The sequence below is a fragment of the Perognathus longimembris genome, chromosome 2 (genome assembly GCF_023159225.1).
Source record: "Perognathus longimembris pacificus isolate PPM17 chromosome 2, ASM2315922v1, whole genome shotgun sequence".
Lineage (NCBI taxonomy): Eukaryota > Metazoa > Chordata > Mammalia > Rodentia > Heteromyidae > Perognathus > Perognathus longimembris.
In genome coordinates, this window is record NC_063162.1 from 150,830,832 (window position 1) to 150,848,506 (window position 17,675).

The 17,675-nt window shown below is 43.7% G+C and overlaps 1 protein-coding gene and 1 long non-coding RNA gene across 2 annotated transcripts in view; one reads left to right on the forward strand and one right to left on the reverse strand.

Moving 5' to 3' along the window:
- Positions 1 to 15,962, forward strand: part of LOC125347334 — a 25,648-nt gene extending 9,686 nt beyond the window's left edge. Inside the window, exon 3 of the long non-coding RNA XR_007210146.1 lies at positions 15,455 to 15,962. This is a non-coding gene — a long non-coding RNA (uncharacterized LOC125347334). The remainder of the gene's footprint in view (positions 1 to 15,454) is intronic.
- Rheb (Ras homolog, mTORC1 binding) overlaps positions 1 to 17,675 on the reverse strand; it is a 37,000-nt gene that overhangs the window by 17,608 nt on the left and 1,717 nt on the right. The window lies entirely within an intron of this gene.

Here is a 17,675-nt window from a genome sequence, read left to right on the forward strand (position 1 = left end):
GAACCACAGAGACACACACCCGCCTGTGTGGGTGTCATTCCCCACAGACTTGGAAACTCAATCCATTTGTTAAAAGGCTGGATTAAAGCGGGATGTTAGCTGGGTGCTGATGGCTCACACCTGCAATGCTAGCTTTTCAGGAGGCTGGGACTTGGGGACTCACACTAGAAAGCCAAGGCTGGAGAGTGGCTTACGTGGTCGAGTACCACTCGGGCAAGCACGCAGAGCAGGCACAGGGCTCTGAGTTCAATCCACCATTGGGAAGAAAACACCATTTATTCCTCACTGCAAGCAGTCTGAAATCTCCAGCAGCTGCCTGCGGGTGGGGCCCTCCCCACTGGCCAGCTCTGGGACCTGCGGTGCCAATCCCACCCTTCTCCTTTAGGTGTCTGCCAAGCTCCTGCCGACTCTGCCTATTGTTCCGCTCATCCTCCTCCCACGTCTCTCAATGCATGATGACGCATGCTGGTCAGAGCTCACACGTCAGTGAGAGAGAGAGAGAGAGAGAGAGAGAGAGAGAGAGATCGCCCTGAGGTAGCACCTGCCCCGACCAGTCACTCTCTCTCTCCACTCACCTCAGTGAGCTGAGATTATCTTCACTAGCAGTCCACCGAGATCAGCCTGACACTGCAGATGCTCGTTTCTAATCAAACGAGCGAAATTAAAGCTCAGGCCGCAGTTTCCATTTAGAAACTAAAAAGCATACTGTCTTTTATACAAATAGGAAACACACATTCATAGAAACTAAGGAACAATTCAACTAGTATTTGTTGGGTAATATGGATACAATATAAATTCAGGAAAGAGCGAGCGCACAATATTTAAGGCCATTCTGGACTTCATAGAAAAAAAGATAAACTCGACCAAATTTTCAAAATATAATTACCGTTATACATTCTAAGAGTTCCTCATTTGTATCATAAAAGGAACTTATTTTATTTGGTGGGCTAAATTTAACATTTGACTTGAATTGCAAGTTATCCATCTGGCAAAAGCAAACAATGTAGCCAGAATGCCAACAAAAGACAGTCAATTACTGTCCTCAGAAGTAGTGAAAAGGATAAAAGGACTCAAAACAATATTCCTCAGGGGCACTAACGTGATTTGTCAATTAGATTGGCCCTCTGGAGAAAAGTGTTATTCATCAGAAGTGGGACTAAGGAAAAGCTGGGCTTCCCCTGGGTCTGTCTTCCCTTGTACAAACCCCTAAGGTGAGATGATTCATTACTGAAGGAGAGAAAGCGCCTTGCTGAGGACACGGCGGTTATGTGCCGGCTTCACTAAAGATGGGAGTATCCACGTCCTTCACTCAGAGCCCCTTTCATGACCTCCCTCAGAATTGCACATGTTCGCGCCAGCTGTTACTCCTAGCAACTTCAGGTTCTGAAACACTAGCATTTCCTGAAGATGACTTAGTAATAATGATCATGTTCTCAGGAGGGCTACAAAATTTGTACAACTTGAACTTAAGTTCCAGTTAAGATTACTTCTCTAGAGAAATGACACTAAAAAACCCAAGAATGACCTGCAATAAATAGTAAAGCTGCCCATGTTCACGTGTGTGCATTCCTTCCTGCACAGAAGCAGGCACAAAGCACTAATTTAAAGGCACACATCACCAAAGGTGTGGACACAACCCAGCCCATCATCAATCTCCATATAGTCCTCTTCAAAAATGAAACCCACCTCATATTACAAACCTTTAAACATTTAATTAGGTTACAATTATTTAATTTAAAAGTTGAGCTTAAAAAATTATTTTTTTGGACAGTCCTGGGGCTTGAACTCAGGGTCTGGGCACTGCTCTTGAGCTTCTTTGGCTCAAGGCTAGCACGCAAATGCTTGAGCCACTGCGCCACTTCTGGCTTTTTCTGCTTATGTGGTACTGAGGAATTGAATCTAAGGCTTTATGCATACTACGCGAGCACTCTACCACTAAACCACATTTTCAACCACAAACTTTTTTCTTTTTGGCCAGTTCTGGGGCTTGGACTCAGGGCCTGAGCACTGTCCCTGGCTTCTTTTCGCTCAAGGCTAGCACTCTGCCACTTGAGCCACAGCGCCACTTCTGGCCGTTTTCTGTACTTGTGGTGCCAAGGAATCGAACCAGGGCTTCATGTACAGCAGGCAAGCACTCTACCACTAGGCCATATTCCCAGCCCCCAAACTTTTTTTAAAAAACAAGAATAGCATTGTTGTATGTCTTTTACAATGATAAAATGGCACAGGAAGTTAAGTGTTCCTCCCAGTGTTTTCACTACAGAAGATGTATTTTCAAAGTTGCGGCTGGAGTTCTCATGCTTTATGACTACTAAAAAAAGCAATCACTGTTTAACTCCTTTAAAATTTTTCAGATTAGTTTTGAGCTTGTTTTCATGCCTGTTCGCCTTAAAAATGTAACTAATTGTATATCCCTGCCCCTGCTTCCCAGCATTCTCTAGAACAGTTTACATGTTACTTGTTAACTGAGGTTTGACGGGTTTTTGGTCTACAGACTAATCTATCGAGTCACCTGTCGAGGAGGAATTTGCTAGAATCGATGCAATCTGTCTGGGATACAGCCCATTCTGATGACTGCCCTCTTCTTTTCTGGTCCTGGGCACTGAGGCTAGTGCTCTACCACCTGAGCCATAGCTCTCATTTCTGGCTTTTTCTGTGATTAATCGGAGATGAATTTCATGGGGCAGGAAATGTGGCTTAGTGGTAGAGTGCTTGCCTAACATGTCTGTGAGGCCCTGGGGTTCAATTCCTCAGTACATCAACAAAAAAACTACTAAGAGTAATTAAAAAAAAAATGTCACTGCTACGATCCTGAGATCTCAGCCTCCTGAATAGGGTTACAGGCATTCAGCTGACTGCCCGATTCCTCTCCACTACTCTTGTCTGGTACTAGGGATTGAAGCAGGGAAGTACATATGCGTTAACCAGAGCATGTATGACCACAGCACAGTCTAAGCCCACCCCAGATTCTTAACCAACGGCAGCCTCAAGGCCCAGTGTTCCTTGGCACTTTGGCAACCCACCTCCTGGGCACATTAGGAAGCAAGTGCTGGTCGTCTTGACCCAGACCGCAGCAGCTCTGACGTGGCACCTCCGGAGGCCCAGTCAATTGGCAGGCATGGGCAAACTGCCCACACACTCACTCTCTGACCCCCAGGGCCTCATCTCTGCAGCAATGTTTTCAAACCAGGGGCAGTGAGCCATCATGAGGTCATGCGATCAGCTTACCGAGCCATGACCCACATTAAGTATTTAAGAAACAGGAACATTGGCCTGGATTGTAAACAAAGGTATCAGAACACGTCTGGTCTGGGTTATAAACACATTTAAGATTGAATGACAATAAAAATGCATTTCTTACTAAGAGCTCTAGTCAAAAAGGGTAGAAACATACTCCTGAAAACCATGATCCTAAATCTCCACAGACACAGATTTTAGTTCCCTTCCCGTCTAGTTTTGGCCCTCAAAATAAATCCTCTCTTTACTCCAATCTCCTTCTCTGCATATGCTGAACTCAGCTGCAAAGGTCCCACAACTGTGTGCACATGCACTGGTAACCACTGACAGGGTAGGGTGGGTCTCTTCCCCTGGGCTCGCTCTGAGTAGCGATCCTCTGTGGCTCTTTCCTTCTACACAGCCACACTTGTAACTTCTAGTGGGTCCAGAAACCCAGCACAACAAAAATATCTCAAACTAGGGCTGGGGATATGGCCTAGTGGTAAGAGTGCTTGCCTCATATACATGAAGCCCTGGGTTCAATTCCCCAGCACCACATATACCGAAAATGGCCAGAAGTGGCGCTGTGGCTCAAGTGGCAGAATGCTAGCCTTGAGCAAAAAGAAGCCAGGGACAGTGCCCAGGCCCCGAGTTTAAGGCCCAGGATTGGGGAAAAAAACAACAACAAAAACCAAACCTCAAAGTAAATACCATTGATGAAATGGGACTTAATAGGTACCTAGAGAATTTCACCCTGCAGTAGAACAAGTAATAAAGAAATATTTAAAAAATAAGAGAAATTAATAAATGGAGACCAACAGTAATAGGGGCTGGGATGTAGCACAGTGGCAAAGAGCTTGCCTAGCAAGTGCAACGTCCTGGGTTCGATCCCCAGTACCAAAAAAGAAAAGAAAAGAAAAGAAAAACACAACGCCAAAAAATCCCACAACAAAATCATCAGACAATGATGGCTCACGTCTATAATCCTAGCTACTCAGGAGGCTAAGATCTGAGGATCATGGTTTGAAGCCAACCAGGCAGCAAAGTCTGTGAGACTCTTATCTCCAAATAAGCTACTCAGAAAAGGCTGGAAGTGGCACTGTGGCTCAAGTGGTAAAGTGCTACCTTTCAGCCAAAGAAGCTCAGGGACAGTGCCTAGGCTCAAATGAAGTTCAAGCCCCAGGATGGGCACAAACACAAAACAATACAACAAATCAATGAAACAAGAGTTGGTTCCTCAAAAAACAAGTGTGGCAAACTAATTTAGCCAAACTAATCAAAAGAAGGGAAAAGACTAAAAATTGATATAAGAGATGAAAAGGATATTAGAACAGATACCAATGGAATTTATTAGATCATATGGAATATTTCAAATACTTGTACTCCAGCACCCTGGAAAATTAAGAAAGGATAAATTATTCAAGACACCAAAAGTGACCAAGAGGATATAAACAGCTTAAAGAGATCTATAACAAGTAATGAGACTGAATCAGTAATAAGAGTGGCTCAATGAAGAAAAACCCAAGGATGGGCGGACTCACTGCTGCATTCCATCAGACCCAAAGAAAAGCAACTATCAACATTCCTCAAACTACTCAAAACATCAAAAAAACTCAGAAGGAAGAACGCCAAACTTACACTATGAAATCAGTGTTACCCTAATACCAACAAATGCAAAACCAATTTCCTTAATTAACATAAATATGAAAAAAAGTTGGGGGGGGGGCACCAATCCTGAGGCTTGAACTCAGGGCCTGGGTGCTGATCCTGACCTTTTTGGTTCAAGGCTAGCACTCTACCACTTGAGCCACAGTGCCACTTCCAGTTTATTTGGGGAGCAGTGGGATTAGGAGTGGGGGTTAACTAGAGACAAGAGCCTCAGGAACTTTGCTGCCCCAGCTACCTTGGAACCAAAATCCTCAGATCTCAGCCTCCTGAGTAGGACTACAGTACAGGCATGAGCCACTGGTGCCCAGCTCAAATTTTCTTAATAAAATACTTGCAATCAGAATCTAACATTACATTAAAAAGATCACACACCATGATTACGATGGTTTCATTCCCGGCATGCAAGGATGGCCCAACCTACAGAAATCAAACATAGGACTGGAATTGTGGCTTATGGTAGTGCTTGCCCAGCATGCATGAGGCCCTAGGTTCCATTCCTTGGTACCACATACAAACAACAACAAAAGAAGTCTGTAAATATAATACAACACATAAAGAAATCAAGGACAAAAATCTCAAGATCATCAATAGATGCAGAAAAATTCAACATCCTTTCATGATAAAAGCTCTGCAGTAGGAACAGAAGACACACACCTCAACACAGAAAAGTCTATATACGATAAACCGATAGCCAATACCATACTAAAAGGGGAAAAACGATTTCCTCTAATAAGGAAAAGGGTGTCTCATAATGAGATCCTATGCCCCTTCAATGTACTGAAATTCCCAGGCCAGAGTAATAAGACAAAAGAAATTAAAGTGACTAAAATACAAATAAAACCCACCAAACACCTCTTAGATTTCAACAAAACAGGACATAAATTCAATATACAAAAACCAGAAGCTTTTCTACACACCAAAATGAACAGTTTGGGGAAAAAAATTAGAAAATAATCTAATTCACTATAATAGATTCAAGAAGAAAAGCCAGACACCAGTGGCTCATGCCTGTAATCTTAGCTTCTCAGGAGGCTGAGGTTGAGGATTAGGGTTCAAAGCCAGCCCAGGCAGGAAAGTCCCCATGAAACTCTTACCTCCAATTAACCACTGAGAAAAACCAGAAGTGGCGCTATGGCTCAAAGTGGTAGAGTGCTAGCCTTGAGCAAAAAGAGCTCAAGGATAAAGCTTAGGTCCTCAGTTCAAGCCCCACAATCGCTGAAAGAAAGGCGGGGGGGGGGGGGGGTAGAGACATGACAGTAAGAATGAATGAATCTAGTAATCTAGGAATAATTTTAATGAAAGAAGTGAAGACTCTACAAGGAAAACTACATGTGACAGAAGAAGCTGGAAGATGACAGGAAAAGATGGAAAGATCTCCTGTATCACTCACTCATCAGAATCAATACTCATCAATATGGCTGTACTACCAAAAGCAATCTATACATTTAATGAAATTCCCATCAAGATTCCAATAACATTTACAGAGGTAGAAAAAAAAATCAATCCTGAAGTTCATATAGAAGTAGAAAAGATCTCAAGTAGCGAAAGCAATCCCAAGAAAAAGAGGTATCAGTATCACAGTATCTAACTTCAAGCAATACAAAAGCAGCATAGGACTGACAGCGGGTGGGACAGAATTGTTTTCTCCTGCCAATAGTCATTTGGATATTTATAACTATCCAGGGCCATATAAAACTATCAGATAAAAAATTAGCCTGATATATCTGGTCAAGCATCGAATTAACTCACCCCTCAAGTGACGTCGCTTGGGGAAAGGAAGGGAAGGGCGGGGGAGAGGAGAGGAGAAAAGGAAGGGGATGCCACATGTAACCACTTCTGCAGGTTTTTGGCCAGTCTGGAGCACAGTCCACTTGTTGTATGGTATGTTTTGAAAGGAACTGTACTCAGTAAAATAAGTCGTTCTAAACATCAACTACATATTACATAGTTCAATGCATGTCTCCTCAAATTGGGAAAAACATCACCTGTAGAAGCCAAGTAGTGCAGTGGCATGCTTTCATGCTGTAGGAGAAAGTCTTTGGCAGTTATACAACACCTGATGAGGGATTAATAACCATAATATACAGGAAGTTAAAGAAACTTAATTCCAAAACCATGAAGCACTGGGTGGCTCACATGGTAGAGTGCCAGCCTTGAACACAAAAGCTCAGGGAGTTCAAGCCCAGGACTAGTATTAATTAACTAATTAATTAGAAAATGAAGAGTGCCATAGGAGTCAGGTCACCTCTTAAGATGACTAAGACATTCTGTGACCACCAGGCTCCAAGGAGGTGCTCCTAATTTTCTGACTACCCATAATCTCCACTCTCCCAGCATCAGTGCAGAGGCAAATTATAACGCCTACCTGTTTGTCTCTATAGAGCGATACACTAAGACATTCCCACCGAACTGTGACTTGGTTTCTTCTCTCCTCAAATTACCCTGCAGCTAAATGATTCATTTACAGCTTTTACTCCCAGTCTCACTAGTCATAGTCAAGGTGCTTTTATAAAATCAGAGCAGTACCCTAACCTATCTTATCTCCTACACTGCTACCTCCTACCAGCTTGGAAGCATTTCATTCTGAATCTCAAGTTTTCAGAATTCAGACTAAAGATTCCTTCACAGACCCATGTTAAGCAACTTTTGTGTGCCAGGCGGCACAATTCCAGGCACCAGAGCACATCAGGGATTAGACAGAAACCCCCTTCAGAGCAAGTAAATTCTAGTGGGAGAAACACAGAGTAAACGCGCTACATGGGAGAAAACCTGGCAGTGTCTCATGTAAGGGAACCAATTACCATGCTGTTTTCAACTAATAGAGGAACAAATTTACCTAGGCCATGATGAACAGCAGCTATTAATGTCACAAAAGAGAACAATCCGATTTTATGTACCTTTGATAGGAACAGGAAACATCACCCTGGAAGCACCAGGCTTATAGGTTCCCGCCTGTAATCCTAGTTACTCAGGAGGGAGGCTGAGATCTAAAATCATGGTTCAAAACCAGCCTAGGCTAATCTGAGAAACTCTTATCTGGACTAACCAGCAACAAGCCAAAAGTGGAAGCACAGCCCAAGTGGTAGAGCACCAGCCTGAGTTGAAGCCCCAGTAACTTCAAGTACATGCACGCACGCGCGTGCGCGCGTGCACACACACGTAACGAGTGTACCTAGTCATAGTAGAAATGGTGCAACACGCTATTACCAGAAAACATTCTGCCAAGGAATACAAATAAAAACAAGGGTGTGTGTGCATGTTGTGTATACATACACATCAACGACTAAGTTACATAAATGAAGTCGCAGTTATTAAGCTAAAAGGCAAAACAAGTGCTGATTAGAAGGGCCAGTGAACTAGTTTTCTAAAGATGTTTTAAGTAGGACATTCATTTTTCTAGGATGACTTAGAGATAAAGTCAAACTGCAAGACAAGGAGATAGACCTGATTAACTACAGGTAATTTTAAATGTTTCATACAAAGGCGGGGGGGGGGGGGATTTCTCAGATTTAGCCCAAAACAAGGCGGCAAGGTGCACATGAGGGTGAGAAACAAGAAAAAGAAAAACCACAATTTCTCAAAAATTATAACACAATCTTTTAACACATTACTAGTTCAGCAGAGTATGAGTAAGATAAAATAAAGCAAGATCAGTCAGCAAGAGTGAGAAAAATACTCATGTTCATAATTTCCCAAGTTCTTGAGGGTCTACATTCATTCCTTACACCTCTGCTGTTTGGTACTCAGCAGGAACCCCAAGCTTGAGCCTAAAATGTGGCTAGTCCTAACTTAAGACAGCCGCAGATGAAAACATGTAAGACTTTGAAAATGTAGTATGAAAACCATTTAAAAATAAGCCAGCACCAGTGGCTCATGCCTGTAATCCTAGCAACTCAGGAGGCTGAGTTTTGAGAATTGCAGCTGGCAGTTCAAAGCCAACTTGGGGGGAAAAGTGTCTGAGATTCTTTTTTTTTTTGTGGCCAGTCCTGGGGCTTGGACTCTGGGCCTGAGCACTGTCCCTGGCTTCTTTTTTTGCTCAAGGCTAGCACTCTGCCACTTGAGCCACAGCGCCACTTCTGGCCATTTTCTGTATATGTGGTGCTGGGGAATCGAACCCAGGGCCTCATGTATATGAGGCAGGCACTCTTGCCACTAGGCCATATCCCCAGAGCCCTGTCTGAGATTCTTATCTCTACTAAACTACTCAAAAAAGCCAGAAGTGGTGCTGTGACTCAAGTGGTAGAGTGCTAGACTTGCCCACAAAGAGGCTCAGGGACAGGCCCTGGGGACCAGCAAGAAGAAAAGTGAAAATATCACATGCTGAAATGTCACCATTTTGGACAACCTGGGCTAACGTAAATAACCAATTTCATTTGTTTTCTTTTGCTTTCACATAGCTATTGGGAAATTTAGTGGCATGTGGCTTGCTTTGTGTTTCTATTGGGTAATGCTATGCTATACTACAAGTCTAATGGAATGGGAGCACCCTATTTATATAAATTCCCTGAAGCTGTATCAAATTCAGCTCCCAAAAGTCTTCAAGTCCAGGCTTACTTTTATGTACTGTCAGTGCAGTGCACACATGTGTGTCAAGGTTTCCACCTGGGTTGCATAATCTCACCTGGCTCTGACAGAAGACAACGGTACGAAGGTGTCTGGTCATACCCTTGGGGTGACATGAGGACGCAGGAGCAGCAACCCCCCTAGAAGCCTATCTGCTACAGACACCTCAGGACTCCACACAGAGGCAGGGCAAGTGAATCGGTGAATCTGGTCCCCATCCCTGGTTCTGTTCTAGCATTTCTCATTTTAGTCAATGGCAACACTGATTAAACAGTGAAAGTTTCCCTAACAGCTCCCACATCACAAAAGCTCCTATGCACGCACACTCCACATTCTAATGTGTACCCTTCATCTTACACAGCTTGCTTATACCACATTAGTCCACAACAACTCAGCTAGTCTTTTCTGTTTCCATTCTCTTCCTGCCTTTCTTCTTTCCCTCCAACTTCCCAGAGTACAGGAGAGAACTTCTGAAGAATGTAAGACAAGAGCAGCAAACCACAGAGCAAGGGCCAAATCTGAGAGTCTGTTTTGGTTTTGGCCGGTCTATGAGCTTGACAATGGGCATGCGTGTGCGTGTGTGTGTTTATTTATGTATGTGTTGTCCTGGGGCTTAAACATATGGCCTGGGGGCTGGGAATATGGCCTAGTGACTAGAGTGCTTGCCTCGTATACATGAAGCCCTGGGTTCGATTCCCCAGCACCACATATATAAAAAAGGCCAGAAGTGGCGCTGTGGCTCAAGTGGCAGAGTGCTAGCCTTGAGCAAAAAGAAGCCAGGGACAGTGCTCAGGCCCTGAGTCCAAGCCCCAGGACTGGCAAAAAAAAAAAAAAAAAAGAATTAAACATATGGCCTGGGTGCTGTTCCTGAGCTTTTCTGCTCTAGGCTAGCACTCTACCACTTGAGCCACAACTCTACTTTCAGATTTCTTGGTAGTTAATTGGAGGTAGGGGTCTCATGGACTTTCCTGCCTGGGCTGACTTTGAACAGTGGTACTCAGATTTCCTACAAAGGGGCAAAGGTGAGCAGCTGGATCAGAAGCCACCAGGCCTGCAAAGACTGAGATGTTTACTACCAGGCCTGCAGAGGTGTTCCTGCCCCATGCCCCTCCCTCTCAGATCCTGCCGGGGTCTGGCTCCCCTGAGGCACTGCACTGCCTCTTTGGAGACAATTCTCACACTACCACCTTAGTAGAGTTCTCTGATTTCTCCAGGACTTATACAAGTGTACTTCAGCCATTTTCCTAGCAGCTGACTAAAAAGTACTAACTCTAGAACTACTGAGTTTAGACTGTGGTTCTGCCACAGTTCTGACTGTGGACAAGTCCCTTAACCTTCCTTATCTGCAAAATAAGCACAATAATTGTACCTACCCCTTACAGTTTAAGGGCTATTAAGACAGTTAATATATGGATGGATGGTATTTAAGCCACCAATTATTGTTAGCACTGTACTAACAACTGTTTCCTTTGGCTCCCTCTCTAGACTGAACTCCAGGAGGCAAGTATACCCCCAATGCCCAGTCTCAGGGACTAAGCACCCCTGCAGAATTCTAGAACTCATAAACTGCTCTCTCTGAACAACATTTCCAGGAATTATGAGTGCTGAAATACTGGACTCTCCACTCAGTAACATGCTCACAATTTCTGGAAGAGTTCATGAGCATCTAGAATAGCCTCTTTCCCTAGGTTGGCAATGCTCAACAGTTGGACCTCCAGAACTGAGAATGTTCTGTGGTTCCGTTTGGCTGAGCTGGTTCACAATGAAAATACAACCTATTAAAATTCCCCAAAAGGTCAAACTTCAATCATCAACCTACAATTTTATGGTGGCAGCTTGAATGTATAAGGCTTCTCTTTGGACACACGAAGACGTTTGCATAGCTCTCACACACAAATGCAGGAATGCCTACCCAAGGTGTACACAGGGCTGAGGCCATGTACAAGTCCCCACATCCCAGCAGAGGGATGTGCAATCCACTCTCTTTTCTACTCACACCATAGTTGGCAATCATGGGCAAAGTGGTTCAAAAACCTTTGAAAATTACCAGATGGTGTCTCATGCCTGTAATCCTAGTTACCCAGGAGGTTGGGACCTGAGGATCACAGTTCAAAGCCAGCCCAGGCAGGAAAGTCAATGAGACACTTATCTCCAATTAACCACTGTAAAGCAGAAATGGCGCTATGGCTCGTGGTGGGAGGGCACTAGCCTTGAGCAAAGAGAGCCCAGGGACAGTGCCCAGGCCTTGAATTCAACCCCATGACTGTGAAAAGTTGAAAACCATTTTTTTAAAAAATTCGGTCACTTATACAAATCATGACTAGCAAGAAGAACCCAGTTTTAAAACATTCTCCTTGAAAGTGGTGCCGTGGTGACTGATAAAGTAAATTAATAGTTTCATAGTATATTTATGTACATATACATATATATACATACATATATATACATATATACATATATATATATATATATATATATATATATATATAAAGCTGGGCGGGCACTGATGGCTCAGGCCGGTAGTCCTAGCTGCTCAGGAGGCTGAGATCTGAGGATCACAGTTCAAGCCAGCTCAGGCAGGAAAGTTAAGCCCAGAAAACTGGAACTGGTGCTATAACTCCAGTGGTAGAGCACTAGCATTGAGCTGGGGAGCTCAGGGACACAACATCCAGGCCCAGAGTTCAAGCCCCCAAGACCAACCAAGCAAAACGAAACCACACACACACACACCCGCACACACACCATTTTCCTTTGAAGCCGGGCTTCAGTGGCTCAGGCCTGTAATCCTATCTACTCAAGAGGTTGAGATTAAAGATGGCAGTTCAAAACTGGCTGAGGCAGGCAAGTCTGTGTGTCTAATCTCCAATAAACTACCAAAAAGCCTGAAGTGGAAGTGGGATACAAGTGGGAGAGCGCCAGCCTTGAGCAACAAAGTTCAGGAGCTCTAGAAGGTCGTGGTTGAAGCCAGCCTGGGCAGCAAAGTCTGTAAGACTCTTATCTCCAAAACCGAAAAGTGAAACGGTGGCTCAAATAGTAGAGCACTAGCCTTGAAAAGGCTCAGGGACAGCGCCCAGGCCCAAAGTTCAAGCCCCAAAAAGGCTAAACTGAAACAAAACATGTGGGTCTTACAACTTTATACAACTTAATAGAGCATAAAAACCAGTATTAGCATTTCTTGTTCACAAATAATTTACTATACGACCATGTACTTAACATTCACTCTTAATCTTACAAAAACCAGTATTAGATTGCTAAAATACCAATTTATATCTCAAAAGCCCCAGAAGAGTTTTTGTGCTAACAGGCACAACAAAAAGAGAAATGGAGGCACGAATTCACCAGTGTCCTCAGATTGCCCCCCTCTAACTAGTCCAACAGGGCGAAGCACAAAGGCCCCAGGGCTTCCTGCTCTACACTACTGCCAGCACTGGAACGTCCTCCAGGGAACTCTTTTCTCACACATACTAAAATAGTATTCCAAGACCCTCAGGTTTAGGATACTCAATTACCAATGAAGCAATTCATAATAAAAACACTCAGCAGCAGTTTGCTGCCAGTGGCTATTGACTAGTAGTTACAACTGTTAAGATTTATGTAGTACTTCATAATAAAACGGAATAAAGGGGCTAGGAATATGGCCTCGTGGTAGAGTGCTCGCCTCATATACATGAAGCCCTGGGTTCAATTCCTCGGCACCACATATATAGAAAAAGCCAGAAGTGGCGCTGTGGCTCAAGTGGCAGAGTGCTAGCCTTGAGTAAAAAGAAGCCAGGGACGGTGCTCAGGCCCTGAGTCCAAGTGCCAGGACTGGTCAAAAAACAAACAAAACCAAGGAATAAAGGTTCTTTCAGATGGGTTCACTAAAGTTTTCTCAATGCCTCACGTGCACAATCATGTTCAAGTTTAGTTCTGATTTACCCCAATACCTAATTACAATCCATTCATGAGCAACATTACAAGTTATTCTGGACCAGGAAATAAGGAAAACGTTGTCTATCAACAGCTTCTGTAACCACAGGCAGAGGCAACTATTTCTCACTCTGTGATGAGGACAATGTTCTTTGCTGTCATCCTGACACTTGCATTTAAAAGTTACAATACTAGGGAGCTAAGGGGGAGCATATAAGACAGTAGTTAAAGAGGTGGGGAATATGATCAAAATACATTTACAGGCACGTACCGATGTATCACAAGGCACCCAAACATACTTTGCCACCCTGTTCCTTCCTAATCTTTGGACTCCTCACTATCACCAAGTGCAAGCACAACTCACTCCAAAGTGCCTCACCATCAAAGGCCAAGCAAAACACAATACCCACTGGCAACCTCTTTGCATGTCACTGCTCACTAGTCCCAGTTCCACAAGGCCCAGGAAGGCAGCTCATGACTCCCTTCCAACTTCATTTCCTACTCCCACCCACCTCAACATTATGCTCTGAACACCCTCCCTCTTGCTTCCTTCCTTCTCAGTTATGCCAAGTTCCTTCCTGCCTCTTCCCCTGTCATACAATGTAACAAGTCTGGGGAGGCACTGCCTGTCCTTGTCAAAGACATTTAGGATACATTCAACTTTGCACAGAAAATAGGAAGATCCCTCCATGCTCTGCAGCTCTCTAGAGGTCAGAACTATTCTCCCAATAATTGTTAGGTTTTGTTTTCATTTTCTTTTGCCAGTCTTGGGACTTGAACTTAGGGCCTGGGTGCTGCCCCTGAGCCTCTCTGTGCTCAAGGCTAGCACTCTACCACTTGAGCCACAATGCCACTTTTGGCCTTTTCTGTTTATATGGTACTGAGGAATCGAACCCAGGGCTTCATGCATGCTAGCTAGGCAAGCACTCTACCACTAAGCTACATTCCCAGCCCTTTCAGTTTTTGATGACTTGTTCTACTACGTTCACATTTGTACTACAGGTCCAATGCAATGATGGGTGAATCGCTCCCTGGCAACCCTTAGAATGAGCTAAGACAGTGGTTTCTACTGACAGCTGGAGGAAGACTCTGGCCAGTCTGCCTAGCAAGAGTCTAAGTCTCTTTAAACCCTGGCACTGTGTGTGCTCCCCCCAAACACACACAAACACACACACACACCCATCAAGTTAGGTGCTAGTGGCTCACGATTCAAAGCCACTCCTTATAGGAAAGTCTGTGAGACTCTTTCCTCCACTGAACCACCAAAAAGCCAGAAAGTGAAGCTGTGGCTCAAGTGGTAGAAAATTAGCCTCTAGCACAAAAGATCAGGGACAGTTCTCAAGCCCTGAGTTTAAGCCCCAGGATGAGCACTAAAACAATGTCACACGCTTAGTAGTAAATCACTTTATTCATCACTGACATGCACTCACAGAAATATTTTTAAAAATTGTTTTCACTTTAAGATATCCTTGAGAAAGCAGTAAAAATGACTAAACTGGTTGAATCTTGACCCTTAAAAGTCTATGTCTCTGTAATATTCTGCGTGATGAAATGGGACAGGGAGTAAAGCACCTGCGCCACACACTGAAGTAGGATGGCTGTTTCTCAGAAGGCGCTTGAACACACTCAGCAAAGGTCTGCCACCAGCCACAACAAATTATTTTAAACACGGTACCTGGCATATATTTTTTAGAAATTAAAAAAAAACAATGAAGATTGTCGATTTGAAGTAAACCAGATAGCACACTGCCAAAATTTAGTACATGACCTAGGATTAGGCAATGGTTGCCTATGATGTCAGAAGACACAAGACACAATGACACAAGAAAGAAAAAAAGGTAAACCAGTTTAAGCTTTTTATCAAAGAACACCTTCCAGAAAGAAAGTGCCCTGGTACTAGGTATATTGCTCAGAGACAAAGCACTAGCTTAGCATGAGCAAGCCCCTGGGTTTGAGCCCCAGAAGGGGTGCTCCCCTCACCCAAAAGGGAAGAAAATTCCTTACTAACCACTTGGATACTATGTCATATTTCTAAGGGGTGTTTGTGAGGACTGCTGGCTGCCACCATATCACCCAAATCCACTCCCGGGAATACGAGCAAGAGACACACACACACATAACACATCAAACAAGACCATGAAAATATGCCTGCATTTGATAGGAATGTTCAGAACAGCATCATTAACAGTCAAAAAGTAGGAACAATTCACATACCCAGTTGACGAATGAATTCAACAAAATGGGGTAAATTCACATAATGGGATATTACTCAGCTACAAACAGCAATGAAGTACTGATACGCGCAGTAATATAAAGCTTGAAAAGATGCTATGTGTATGTAGACGACTACACCTGCAGGGACGGCTCTTGTGTACATGAGCTGTGCAGAACAAGGAAATCCACGGAACAGAAAGGAGAAGTGACTGTTAAGGGTCCAAGGAGAGGTGTAGAAGATAAAAACCCACAGGACATCACAAGTACCATTTAGCACTGCAAAGTTATAATCACAAACGTGAGCTCTTGAACAAAACAATGAAGAACAATGAAAAAGGTCATTTTAAACTTCACAACAAAGTGGCCACTTTGGGTACTCCAGGAGGGAACACCCCTCCCAGAGTATGCAACATCACTTGGTATTAAGCACCTGCTTACAAATTGGGGTGGGGAAGGTCCATCCTTGAGTTTCTTTTGCTCAAAGCTGTGGCCCTACCACTTAAGCTACAGCCCCACTCCCAGCTTTTTCCAAGTAATTTAATGGAGATGAGAGTCTATTTCCTGCCTAGGCTGGCTTCAACTAGTGATCCTCAGATCTCAGCCTCCTGAGTAGCTAGGATGACAGGTGTGAGCCACCAGCACCCAGGTTATTGGTTTGTTTTGAGACAGGGTCTCACCATGTAACCAGGCTAGACACAAACTCATAACACACCCACCTCGGCCTCCTAAGTGTACAGGAATTACAGGTGTGCCCCACCAAGCCTGGCTGGTAAGTTTTTGATTGCAGTCTAATGGTAAACTTGTCTACGAAAGCTCTCTGTGGAAAGTATTTCAATGTGAGAAGCACAAGATTGTGTAAGTTTAGTGTTCTGTATTCTAGACTGATTATAGGTGAGGTGTCCTTAAAAGCTTTACCACTGTACCTAACAGCAAAAGTGGGGAGGGGGGGAATGTATAAATTACCCAAGAATTATTTTCCCCTACTGGTAGTTTTAAGTCTTCTCAAAAGACAGAAGTTGAAAGCCAAGAAGTAAAACAAAAACAATCATTGTTATTTCATAGTTTGAACTAAAGGCAAACTTGAAAGTCACATGACAAGGTCAAAATGATAAACAGTCTATAGTCAAACCACCATAAGACAGTACCAAGAGAACACTTAAAAATGGGGCTAGGAATATGGCCTGGTGGTAGAGTGCTTGCCTGGCATACATGAAGCCTCTGGGTTCGATTCCCCAGCACCACATATATAGAAAAAGCCAGAAGTGGTGCTGTGGCTCAAGGGGTAGAGTGCTAGCCTTGATCAAAAAGAAGCCAGACAAGTGGTCAGGCTCTGAGTGCAAGCCCAGGACTGGCAAAAACCAACCAACAAACAAAACAAAAAAACACCAAAAAACCAAACAACAACCGTGTGGTTCTGAGATGAGCCTATTTCTGACAGTTACCAATCAACACAAACAAACATTTTAGCATCACCAAATATCACAACCTAAAAACACATTCAAAATGTCTTCGGTATGGCACCATTTGCAAGCACATCAGAGAGCTCAACTTAGAATGAGTCTCAAAAAGACCAAACCTACTCCCCACAGCCATTTCAAGATCCACAAAGCAACTATAAAATACTCTGGCTCACAGTACCAGATGAGCAACTTCAAAATCAAATGCAGGGCTGGGAGCAACTTAGTTCTCTTACGTTATCTAAGCCTGAAAACAAATATGAAGGAAATGGAACAGGTTGTAGAAATATGACACACTGAGGCTAGAAAACAGTCCTAGCAGTCATTCTGTATCCCACTACAGGACAACACAGCATTTAGCAGCAGTTGAAAGGTTTGTGCAAAAAGGCGAAGGGGTCAGAGAGATCCTTAGCAAGGCGCTGGAAAGGATAAAATGGGCTGCTACGGAATCTAAGAAACTTCTTTAACCAAACTGACAAAACACACTTTACCTAAAATCCCAAAACTGTCAAGAGCTCAAGTTGAGATCTTTGGACATTCCCTTGGCTTGGAGTTGAAATTGGTAACCCAAGCATATACTTGGCACGACCGTCTGAGGGGTGAACTAGGACGCATCATGGTCCCCGTTCCCGAAAGGCAGGGAAGGGA